The sequence below is a fragment of the Dysidea avara genome, chromosome 10 (assembly GCF_963678975.1).
Source record: "Dysidea avara chromosome 10, odDysAvar1.4, whole genome shotgun sequence".
Taxonomy (NCBI): Eukaryota; Metazoa; Porifera; class Demospongiae; order Dictyoceratida; family Dysideidae; genus Dysidea; species Dysidea avara.
Window position 1 is genome coordinate 11987758 of NC_089281.1, and position 11434 is coordinate 11999191.

Here is an 11434-nt window from a genome sequence, read left to right on the forward strand (position 1 = left end):
TGAATTAACTACAGCACCAGCTTGTATATGAACATGGCAAGTTATGAGGTTCCAAGAATTTTCTATATATAAGAGAAGCAATGCCATTTTGGATGACAAAGTGCACACTTAAAATCACATGCACCAGTCCACCATGAGCAGATAATGTGCTCATGAAACTGTCAGAAAGAGCTAATTTATCTGATTGAATGCACAACTCTTGCAAGTTGCAATTCACTGTTGGTGATATCTGGTTACCTATACCTATATACCACAAATATATCAGCTTCTCATAAATGTGGATAACATCAATATTTTCTGTAAAACAATGGATAAGTAATGGAAAGTTGGATAGCATCAACGTGTTCAACACACTTATTGCAATCCTTATCACGGTATGCTTCCAGTGCTTTCATCTTTATGCATTTCTGGTGTAGACTGATAATGCTTTGCTTAGATTGGTCATCTCCTTCAAAACATTGCAAACAACATAGTTCTACAGCTAGATAAGTTAGATGTAAATCAACTAAAAAAAAAAGAAGTTTCCTACAACTGTACACAATTCTCCACTAGCTCAACAGAAACTCCTATAATGTTTAGATCTTCTAGCTTTTGACAATAAGTAGCAATCACACGTAAACCTTGCAGACTTTTCAAACAGTTAACATTCTTCAGTAAACCAAGTTGTTGCAAGTTTGGGCAAGCCCATTTGGTTCTACTTTGGGTACTTAGAGATAATGAGTTACTCTCTAGAATTCCTATGGATATAATTACATGAAAATAACAAGGAGAAAACATCCTGACCACCTGGTAGACTCCTGTAAGCATTCGAGCGTAAATCGGATGGCTGCAGGTTCGAGGCTACCTAGGTCCAGTCATGGATTTTTTCTCCCTTCTCCAACTTTTCAAACACACCTAATGTAGCTAAAGTCTTTGAGCAGGCTGTAGGACCAGGTGTCCTACAGACCTTCAGCACTTGTGCTGTAAAGCATTAATAAATAAGCTAGTGTCCATTTGGTTCTACTTTGGGTACTTAGAGATAATGAGTTACTCTCTAGAATTCCTATGGATATAATTACATGAAAATAACAAGGAGAAAACATCCTGACCACCTGGTAGACCCCTGTAAGCATTCGAGCGTAAATCGGATGGCTGCAGGCTCGAGGCTACCTAGGTCCAGTCATGGATTTTTTCTCCCTTCTCCAACTTTTCAAACACACCTAATGTAGCTAAAGTCTTTGAGCAGGCTGTAGGACCAGGTGTCCTACAGACCTTCAGCACTTGTGCTGTAAAGCATTAATAAAAAATAAAAAAATTAATAAAAAAAAAAAAAAAAAAGCAACAGCTATTTGTTCTAGGTTATCAGAGTAAAACACATCACATCTACAAGCATTGAAGTGTGTCACAAAGTCAATTCCTCTGTTCAAAAGATAATCTTGTACTTTACAACTCCAAATCATAGTAGCCTTGTATAATGCATTACCATCACCAATGGTATGGTCAGTAAACACTAAATTTTTCCAATCCTAAAAAACCACAATTCCTGGTATTTACAATTAGTTATGTGAAGTGGTGACCAATAAACTGATATTCGTAAATGGGAAACACAGCAGAAAAACCAATGATAATGTTTAAACAGTCATACACTTTAAGAAGGCCAGTGTAAGCAGTTGATTGTGACCTTAAAGGTATCCACTTGAAAAATGCATCACCTACATAAAAGTAATTCTTCCTTACAACAATGTTTAATCCATACGGTATTAGTTTGAGTCGTATCCACTCATTTAGCAAACAATATGCAATGCTTCGGCAAATGAAGAATCTTTCACTTCTGCTCTGATCGTAAGTTCCTTGATGGTAACCAAGGGCAGGATGTCCTACAACCTGAAGCATGTACTTAATGTCATCTTTTGATATCCACAAAATATCTAAATTAGTGTTGTAGTCTCATAGATTCCATGACTTTCCATAGTTGGACATGACTCAGTTTAACTAATGGTAAACTAATATCATTACAATGCTGTAGTAGTGGTTGGACAGGTACTCTTTTGGTGTGCTATTTTGTAGTCTGGTGCGGTCGCCCCTTCCTGCAAGCGAAGGGACGGCCGCGCCAGACTTTGTGCACAATGAGCACATTTGTCCTCGCATTTGTCACATGTTGATTTGGAAACGATACTATTTTCACATGTCTACCAAACCATAGATTATATAATCTATGGTAGTCTGCACTTCGTTCCATCGCTGACTACTTCATAGGCTGTATCTTACAGTATAAATTTTGCAAGAAGCAGTCACACTATATTATAGGTGGGGACTATTCTACGGAACGGAACGGAATGATGGACTAAACCACGGAACGGAACGCTTTCTCAAATTGAAACTTGCAACTTACCATTGCTGAAACTTCCCTTATAAGTTAGCAGTGGCATCTCCAGTGGGTGGTTAAACATAAGATAAAAAGAATTAACGGATCGATTGTGGGTTTTTGTTGGTTGTTATTAGTAACGAAGTATTATTGTGGGATGGGCTGTATCAGTGATGTTCATCCATACGGAAGGGAACTTTATGTGAGCTGTTTTTCTTATTTAGACTTTAGAAAACAGTCTGGGCCGGTCTTTCAAGTCATAAATCAGTGTATAAATAAAGCAAGCAGGAAGATACTGGTAACAGGAAAGAGCCAGCTGAATTAAAACTTGAAGAATTTTGTGCAGTGTGTGAGGAGCAAATATTTTGGCAGACCGCAAGGAGGGTATATTCTGCAAACATCACTGAAGTGTATGCATGGAGTTATTTATATATTAACAGCTGGTGCAGTGGACTAATGCCGTATTCAATAGTGAGCTGATTTTATCTGTTGCAGAATTCAAGGATGTGTCTGACTGCTAGCCTTGAATCAGGCTAAATTCCAAAACTCCAAGATCAGCCAAATCTCTATTATAAGCCGCATGTGAAACCATGCCCATAGCCACCAGGCAAACGTGATTTGGACCAGGATGTGTGTGTAATTTCAATGTATCTAGTCAGACCTGAAATGGAACACTCACATTAATTACATACTACCTAAGAATCCTAGGATTTCTTAAGTGTAACATTTCACATGCTTCACTTCAAACAAAACAGGTTAAATTTGTTTGTCTATTTTCAAGTGATTCCCAGTCCAGCTGGTCCATGAAATTACAATGGGATCACATGTATTTGTTACAGTGCGGGCTGTCCTGTGTTGGATCTACTCTAGAGTTGAGATTTCAAGGTAGACTCACTGCCAATGTACTGACACTAGTACTGTTGTAGCATGTTTAAGTGGAGGACAAATGAAATAGTAATGCTAGATTATTTATGTATACAAATTTTTCATAATGAAATTGATATCCCATTTTGATTTGTACTTCCACTTTGCAACATATTCAAGAGCAAGAAGCTACCACATTTAATCTCCAACCACTGTCATTAATTAACCAAGATCTCACTAGTCTGTAATTCACCTTACTGTAGTGATTTTATTGATTCATCTGTATGTTTTCTTCATTTTCCTTTGAAGTTGTACCAAGAGTTCATAATAAGGTGGAGAGTGTCTAACTTGAATGCATTCACCAAACACCCTGCTTAAAGTAACACCTCGGCCTTATTTCAGAACAAAGGCTTTACCTTCTTCAGCAACACTAATCAACAGTTTTCTATCCCCCAGTAAAGGTGTTGATTTGATGAAAGGTGAACTATACGCAGGGTGTTTGTACAGGCCATACTGAGAGTTAGACACTCTCCCCCATACAAATCAGTATTACGAACTCTTGGTTGTACAGTATAGGTAAACAAATGGTTGATTGAGTGATACCTCACTCAATCAACCATATATTCTGTTTATTAGACTGAATAAAGTCATGATTACCTAAACAATCACTTAATTAATGTTTTATAATTATCCTATCCATTTTCCTGGAGGTTCCACTGATAAAATGCAATTTCAGCAATGATAGCAGCTAGCCAAGCTGCAAGTTGATTCAGAAAGCATTCCATTCTGTAAAATAGACCCCATCCAGAATTCAACTCAGTACTCAGGCTGAGATATCTGACAATAGTCCACTACTCTGTTAATGAATCATTGATGTTCACACAATATAGCCTCCTTGAGGTATCTGAATGTTTGCTCCTCACACACTGCACAAAATTCCTTTAGATTCTACTTAGACTGAGTTGATTCAGCTTGTCACCATACTTGTTTCCTTTGTAGTGTAGCTATACACATACTGATTTATGCCGATTAGAAAGGCTGGGCCTCAAACTGTACATTCTAAAGTCAAGTAAGCAAAAATAACTCACATACTAGTAAAAACAAGTCATGCATTAAGTTCCCTACTTGATATATCCGGAGATGAACACACTGAGTCAGCTATTCCCACAATTAGTACTTCGTTACTAATGACAACCAACAAGAACCCACAATCGATCCTTAAATTCGTTTTATCTTTCTTGGGGGTACGTTTAATTACCTGCTGGAAGTGCCACTGATAACTTGTACAGCAATGGTAAGCTGCAAGCTTCAATCTGAGAAAGCATTCCGTTCCGCAGTTTAGTCCATCATTCCGTTCCGTTCCGTTCCGTTCCGTAGAATAGACCCCACCTATATTATATAAGGTAAATGCGGGTATTTCCGGACAGCGCACAATTCCGGACACTTCGTGTATAGCACCCAAGAATGAATCAACTAGAACACACTTTTCGATTTTATAATCCCTATAAGAATAGCTATTCACAGCAGAAATTTCAAGGCAATCCGTTGTTTCGTTCCTCGGCTAGCTTGATAAAGGTACCAAAGTGTCCGGAATTGTACGCTGTCCGGAAATACCCGCATTTACCTTACAAGCCGGTGCGTCCCCATGCAGTTTCAGCACACTACACATGTGACAAATGCGAGGACAAATGTGCTCATTGTGCACAAAGTCTGGCGCGGCCGCCCCTTCGCTTGCAGGAAGGGGCGACCGCACCAGACTACAAAATAGCACACATTATCATCATATTGATTTATGGCGATTATGATAACAGTACAGTTTGATATCACAATGTACCCTGGTGTATGTAGCTATTCTGTTATTATTATTATTATTGTTATTAGCACTTTACAGTGACCAGCACTGAAGATCTGACAGCTAATTCTGCACAAATTTGCATGAAAACTGACCAGAGGCGTAGCTAAGGGGGGGCAAGGGGGGGCATTTGCCCCCCCATCACTAAATGATTTTTTTTTAAACCTTCGTCACAAGTTTACCAGTATTAAACTGACACGCAAATGACTGTAAATTATGTACACTACTACGCGGTATCACCAGGGGTTGCTAGTGAATGCGCACACAACATTCAACTCGCTCGTGAATCCATCGAACGAAAATATTAGACACATACTTCTATATTTAGCCTAGATTACTCGCGTGATAGAACATTTTTGAATCTAAAAAGAGTGACCCGCTTCTCCACGGCAGGAGTCACAACTCACAAGTGACAAAGGAGACCGGATGATGCTACGAACCTACTGTCTACGAGGTGATAAAGTGTTAGCTAAATAAATGTACCAAGTTTATTTTATCGAGTCGATCACACTGGACCTTTGTACGTACGGCAGTGCAGTCTGTTTTTACTTTGTCAGTCAGTCAGGTGGATCAGTCAAGCTTACAAATTCTGCTAGCAAGACAGGTGGGATTTCGTGCAATACATGGCATTTGAATTTCGCTGAGTGGAGTGAGTGAATACGTCATCCTGTCAGCAGTGTGCTAGGACTGCAGCACAGGCTGTGGCTAACGTAAAGTAACCTGTATTTGTACTAAAGTATTAGCTCTACCGGACTGTGGATGAATTTGTTGGAGTACAGTTGTGGCACGTGCGATGATGCTCGACGAATATAGCTACCTTGATTGGAAGCAGTCAGTTCTGAAATGGTTACGTAGCTAGTTATTTCAGCTGTAATAATACAACACCGTATGTTGGCTAGCCCACCATTGGGTCATTAGCCTTTTTTGCAATTATGAATGATTTTGAGTGTTTCGTGGGGGCATGCCTGCCCCTCCATCACCTTCTGGCTAGCTACGCCCCTGAAACTGACAGCCTTTACTTTCTTTAAAGTGGAAAATGTTGGTTTAGCATTGTAAAATTTTACACTTCGGTTCTAGTTTTTATTGCATGACATGTAGATCATGATGCATGCTTTATATTCATGCAGTAAGTTTCATATTTTAAATGGTAGCTAAATAGTGTAATAATTGTTCTACGTGAGGGTTTGGAAAGGGGGTGCACCAGCTAGGGTAGTATATATGGAGCAGGGGGGTCCCCTTCCCCCCCAGAAGTTGAAGCTATTTCATATATCTCAGGACTAAAAATTATGATGTAGAGTGGTTTTATGCACAAATGTCTGCTTTCTAAGTGGACTACATTGATCAAGAGTCTTGAGGTATGAATGAGCCTAAGAATGGCAAACACTGTCACAAGACTATGTGACAATGGTGGATACAGGCATAGGCGGCGGAAAGGGTGGGGCTTATCCCCCCCTCAGAATGATATCACGTCGAAATTATCCTTGGAGTGGGGCTGAAAAATCGAGATACTCTAATAGAACAGTCACTCTAATAAAGTCACAGTATTAGAGCAGTGTTTAGTGAGTGAGCTATGTAAGGATTTTTATGTAGTTTATCAGCTATAAATGTGTAGCTGGTGAGGTGGGCAGCTATTGTCAGCTGGCTGTGACCTTTTTTTTTTGGTCTCACCTTACCAAACCAGAGGACAATGTAGTGCCTCAGTTCATTATCCACCCCTGGTCACCCTCCCCCCTATATCAACTACTTCCTCTGCCACTGGATACAGGGGGGTTGCAATGGTTTCGGTTGAATTCCCCTGAGGTGTGGAGCCAAAATCATCTGCAAAAAATTTGAAGTATGGGTGCCCATAATTTTCATCTTTCAAAGAACATTTCAATTCATATTTCTCCGTAAAATTCAGTAATTCTAAACTTTAAAATCTGTAAAATTCAGTAATTTAAATTTACAAAAATTCAGTCTTACGAAATACAAAAATTGATCAATCACAGACAAATTCAGTCTTGTCTGTGATTGATCAATTTGGTGACCACCTCCTAGGTTGCTCACATGGCCTGTTGCATATCCAATGCCATGATGCTTTGGCTACTGTTGTACATCATGCTCTACTCCAAGACCTCCTGGTGTTCTCCGGGAACAAGGTATTGCCTCTTCTGACCAGTCTTGTTCTGGGGACATTTATCACCCTGATTTCTCATTGGGTTGTCCAGTGTACTTTGACCTCTCTGTCAGGTGCACAACTCAGCCTGCTTTTATATCCTCTGCTGCTTCTCAGGCTGGAGTGGCTGCTGCTGCCGGTGAGGAAGCTAAGGGCAATGTTACCGATGATGGAGGTGACTTTATTCTCCTAGTATGTGAATCATTTGGTGTTTGGTCTCCTTTTGTTTTGTCCACTCTTTTTACAACTGCTGACCGCACTACAGTTAAAAATGGTTTGTCTCAGAAGTTGGCTAGGAGGCAATTGTTGCAAAGGTTATCAGTGACTTTATGGAAATACAATGCCAAAATGGTCCTCAGACACTATGCTCTTTGCTCGGAGGACACTATAGATTTTGGGTGTTTAGGTTTTATAATGTACTTAAGTAGGTGTAGCTTGTAAGTAGTTTAATTAGTGTGGTAGTATATAAATACTGGATGAAATTTATTTTAAAATTTACAAAAATCCGTAAATTAAAATTTCCTTAAATTTTCGTTACATCTGCTCGATCGTCAACTTTCAAACGTACAAAATTTCGGGCAATATTTCATCTTTCAAAAATAATTTCAGAGGTGGCCTACGTCGTTACCTACCCCTCGAATTCCCTCTGAAAATAGCGCGCGCCCCTGATTTGTTTACTTTTTTGAACGCTATGGAGAATAATTTTATTAAACGAACACATTAAGCAAATACAAAATAAAATAAACACATTAAACAGAGAGTCAAGCTGAACCTCTGCCAAGCGCAGTTCAGCAGAGGTAGTGGGGTGCTCCACAGGTCTCACGATCCTACTGACTCGTCAGGGATTCGCGATCGTGTGGGTGATAAAAGGCATCACAAGTGTTATACATGGTGTATTATATCCGGGGCTTTTTCTAACAGGCCAAACTTCATACTTTTGCCTTTGAAATCAGCTTTACGTCGTTCAACAGCAGGTAGTTACTTTTTGATCTCCGACTTAAAGCTAGGCTGTGGAACTCCCCTTCAAAAAGTCTGGATCAGTTATTGAAAAACTTTCTTAACCTGAAACCCCCTCTGAAAATTTCTAGATCCGCCTTTTATTTGCAAAACATTCTTAGTAGGCTAAGTGCGCTCATGCATGGGATAGCGGTGCTGCAGATGGCTAGTTTTCATATGGAGGATTCTCAATAGTGTTATGTGTGATGACTGTTCTATTAGAATATTTGACTGACTGCTCTATTAGAGTATCTTGTCTTGTATTATGTTTTTGAAGGGGTGGGGGCTGTGCCCCCCCACTGAGCTACTAATATTTCTGTATTGTATAACAATCCTATATGAGTGTATTTATCATAGTACTACCTGAAGAATGGGAACAGCAGGACACATTTAACAATTGAATGAATACAGAATCACACGTGTTGTGGAAGAAATACGAGCTAAGAGTATATGCAAGAATTGAAGATAACGTACCTTGCAGAAAAAAGACACTTTTTCATGGCACAAGACAAACAAATCTAAAACAGATCTATGAAGGAGGTGATAATTTTGACATGTGACTTAGCAGGGATGGTACATGGGGAATAGGCAACTACTTTGTAAATATCTATGCATCACATGCACGTGTATATACAGTTATAATTATTATTATGTAATGTACAAGACCTCAATAACGAGTATAAAGTACATAGCAGCTAAACTTAGGTAAGATTTAAAAGTGTTAATATTGTCAGTTTCTACAACATGATCAGGAAGAGAATTCCACAATCTAATAGTTCTGGGAAAAAAGAGTTCAGATAAGAATCAATTTTAGAGGGTATAAGTGTAAATATTTATTACTACTACTATGGGTGGAGTTAGGAGTGATTTTAAGGATGTGATCGTAAGGGATGCCTTTATATATGCATGAGTAGAATGACATGCACCTAAAGTACAAATGCTGTCTGGTAACCATAGCAACATGCCATATATGCATGTATATTCATGTTGAATCTCTCTAACTGTGTATGTGAATACTAGCAGTCATATTAACATTGCTTGTAATTTACTGCTGCCACTGAGCTGCATGTGCTTCCTGCAGGGAATAGCAGGTATAACTGATTGAATGGAGTTGAAAAAATCAAAAATGATCGACCGACTGTTATAGTCTTAAGCTATACCAAGTTGCATAATTATATTAAATAATGATGCAAAAACTATGCATCTCAGCTATACTTAATGTTTTCTTTACTTCATACTCACATTTTTGTGTTTGCAATATGATTTATAGCTATCATGACAGATGCCACAATGACGATGTGATTATGTGACATTTTTTACAAACCACCAGCATATTAAACACTTCTAGCATGGTATAGTAGTTTCCTTTAATTACAACTGTGCCATATATCAGACTATATAGAGCTATATACCTTTAGAAGGAAATTCTATTATATCAAAAGGGTTACACATACTTGTAGAAACCCCTTAAAGCAGTCACTGCTTTCCAAGATTATAGACATGACACGATGGCAGACAATACAGTATATGGGCATGCAATACAACTGCAAAAACTGACAGCAGTATAGTAAGTACAAGTATACAACACATGACAACAAATAGTAGTAGTATTTTATTATAATTGCAGAACCTTGCACAGTGAGTATCAATGCAAAATCAATAAGCAAAATCACACACATAATTGAAATTCTATAATTCATTTAGTAGTAGATTATTAAACTCTAAGGTGAGCGAACAGTCACTGGTTTTAGGTTGTTCCAAAGTTTGGTAGTGAAGGGCAAGAAACTAAATATGTATGAATTAATTCTCATAATAGGTATGGTAAGCTTGTTGTATTCATGCCCTCTTGTAATTCCTCTGTTAAATGTAATGTATTCTGGTAGTACAAGATCTACAATTTCATGAATAATTTTATACATCATTTGAAGTCTTAATATATTTCTACGATGGTTTAAACTGTCCCTTTTTTAAGGTGGTAAGCATTTGTGTCACACTACTAGTTGAGCGAAAATCTCCAGTCACAAATCTTGCAGCCTGCCTTTGAATGGCTTCCAACTTATCAATATAACATTGTGTATGGGGGCCCAGGCACAAGTAGCATACTCCAAGTTAGGACACGCATATATTTGGTAGGCTTCGGCTTTCACTTCCTGTTGGCAAGAATAGAGATTTCTTCTTAGGAAGGATAGAGAATTATTTGCCTTCTTACATACCAAGTTTACTTGTGTGTTAAAGCTAAGTTTGGAACCAATCATAACACCTAAGTATCTAGCTTCATTTACAGACTTTGATGGTTGGCCATATAGTAAATATGAGTAGTTTATGATATGTTATAGTGAGATCTGTAAAGTTTTACACTTATTCATGTTAGACATCATTTACCACTTACTTGCCCATTCTTGTAAATTTTGCAAGTCTTGCATTGATGTACACTAGGAACAACAAGGGACCTAATACAGTCTCTTGAGGTACACTACTATAGTAACACCTACTGGGGTTGACGTAGAGCCATTATATATAACCCTTTGGGTACGACCTTTGAAATCCACTGGAGAATAGGTCCTAGAATACCATAATAATGTAACTTATGCAGCAAAAAGTGGTGAGATGTCAAAGGCTTTACAGACACTGAGAAAAGTTTAATATTCAATGTCCTGAGAATAGCCTTAAATGCATAAATGCATGCACTGATTAAATAAACTTCTCACACATCATTGTGTTGACACAAATTCCTCTCAACATGCATGGGCCTATCGCACACTAATGCAAACAAGATATTAAAATATGGTTGTAGTAAGACTGCTCAGGGTCATTCATTTGAGCTATAAGCTAAACCTTACATTTCACCATTGTCCAAACATGGATGATAACCATAATAAGGTTAATATGAAAACAACTGACAGACTCACATATTTGACACTTTAGAATTCATATCATTGAATGCAACAAGCCAGGCTTACTTGTATTATAATTAATAGTTTATCAGTCGCAGTGTCCATCCAGTCTGGTGTTCATCATTGCTATTCTGGGCTCTTATTAGAAAATATTTAACAAATTACAATTGGAATTAATTGAAATAATAGTAGCTCTCAGTGCAGTATGGTCTGTAACGAAAATTTTGGTCTGGGGCAAAAATCAATCTGGCCGGATCATTTTCAGTCGACCAAATTTAGCCTGCCCATACCATTTTTGGCATCCAAAACTGACCAAAATTGGTCAGGCC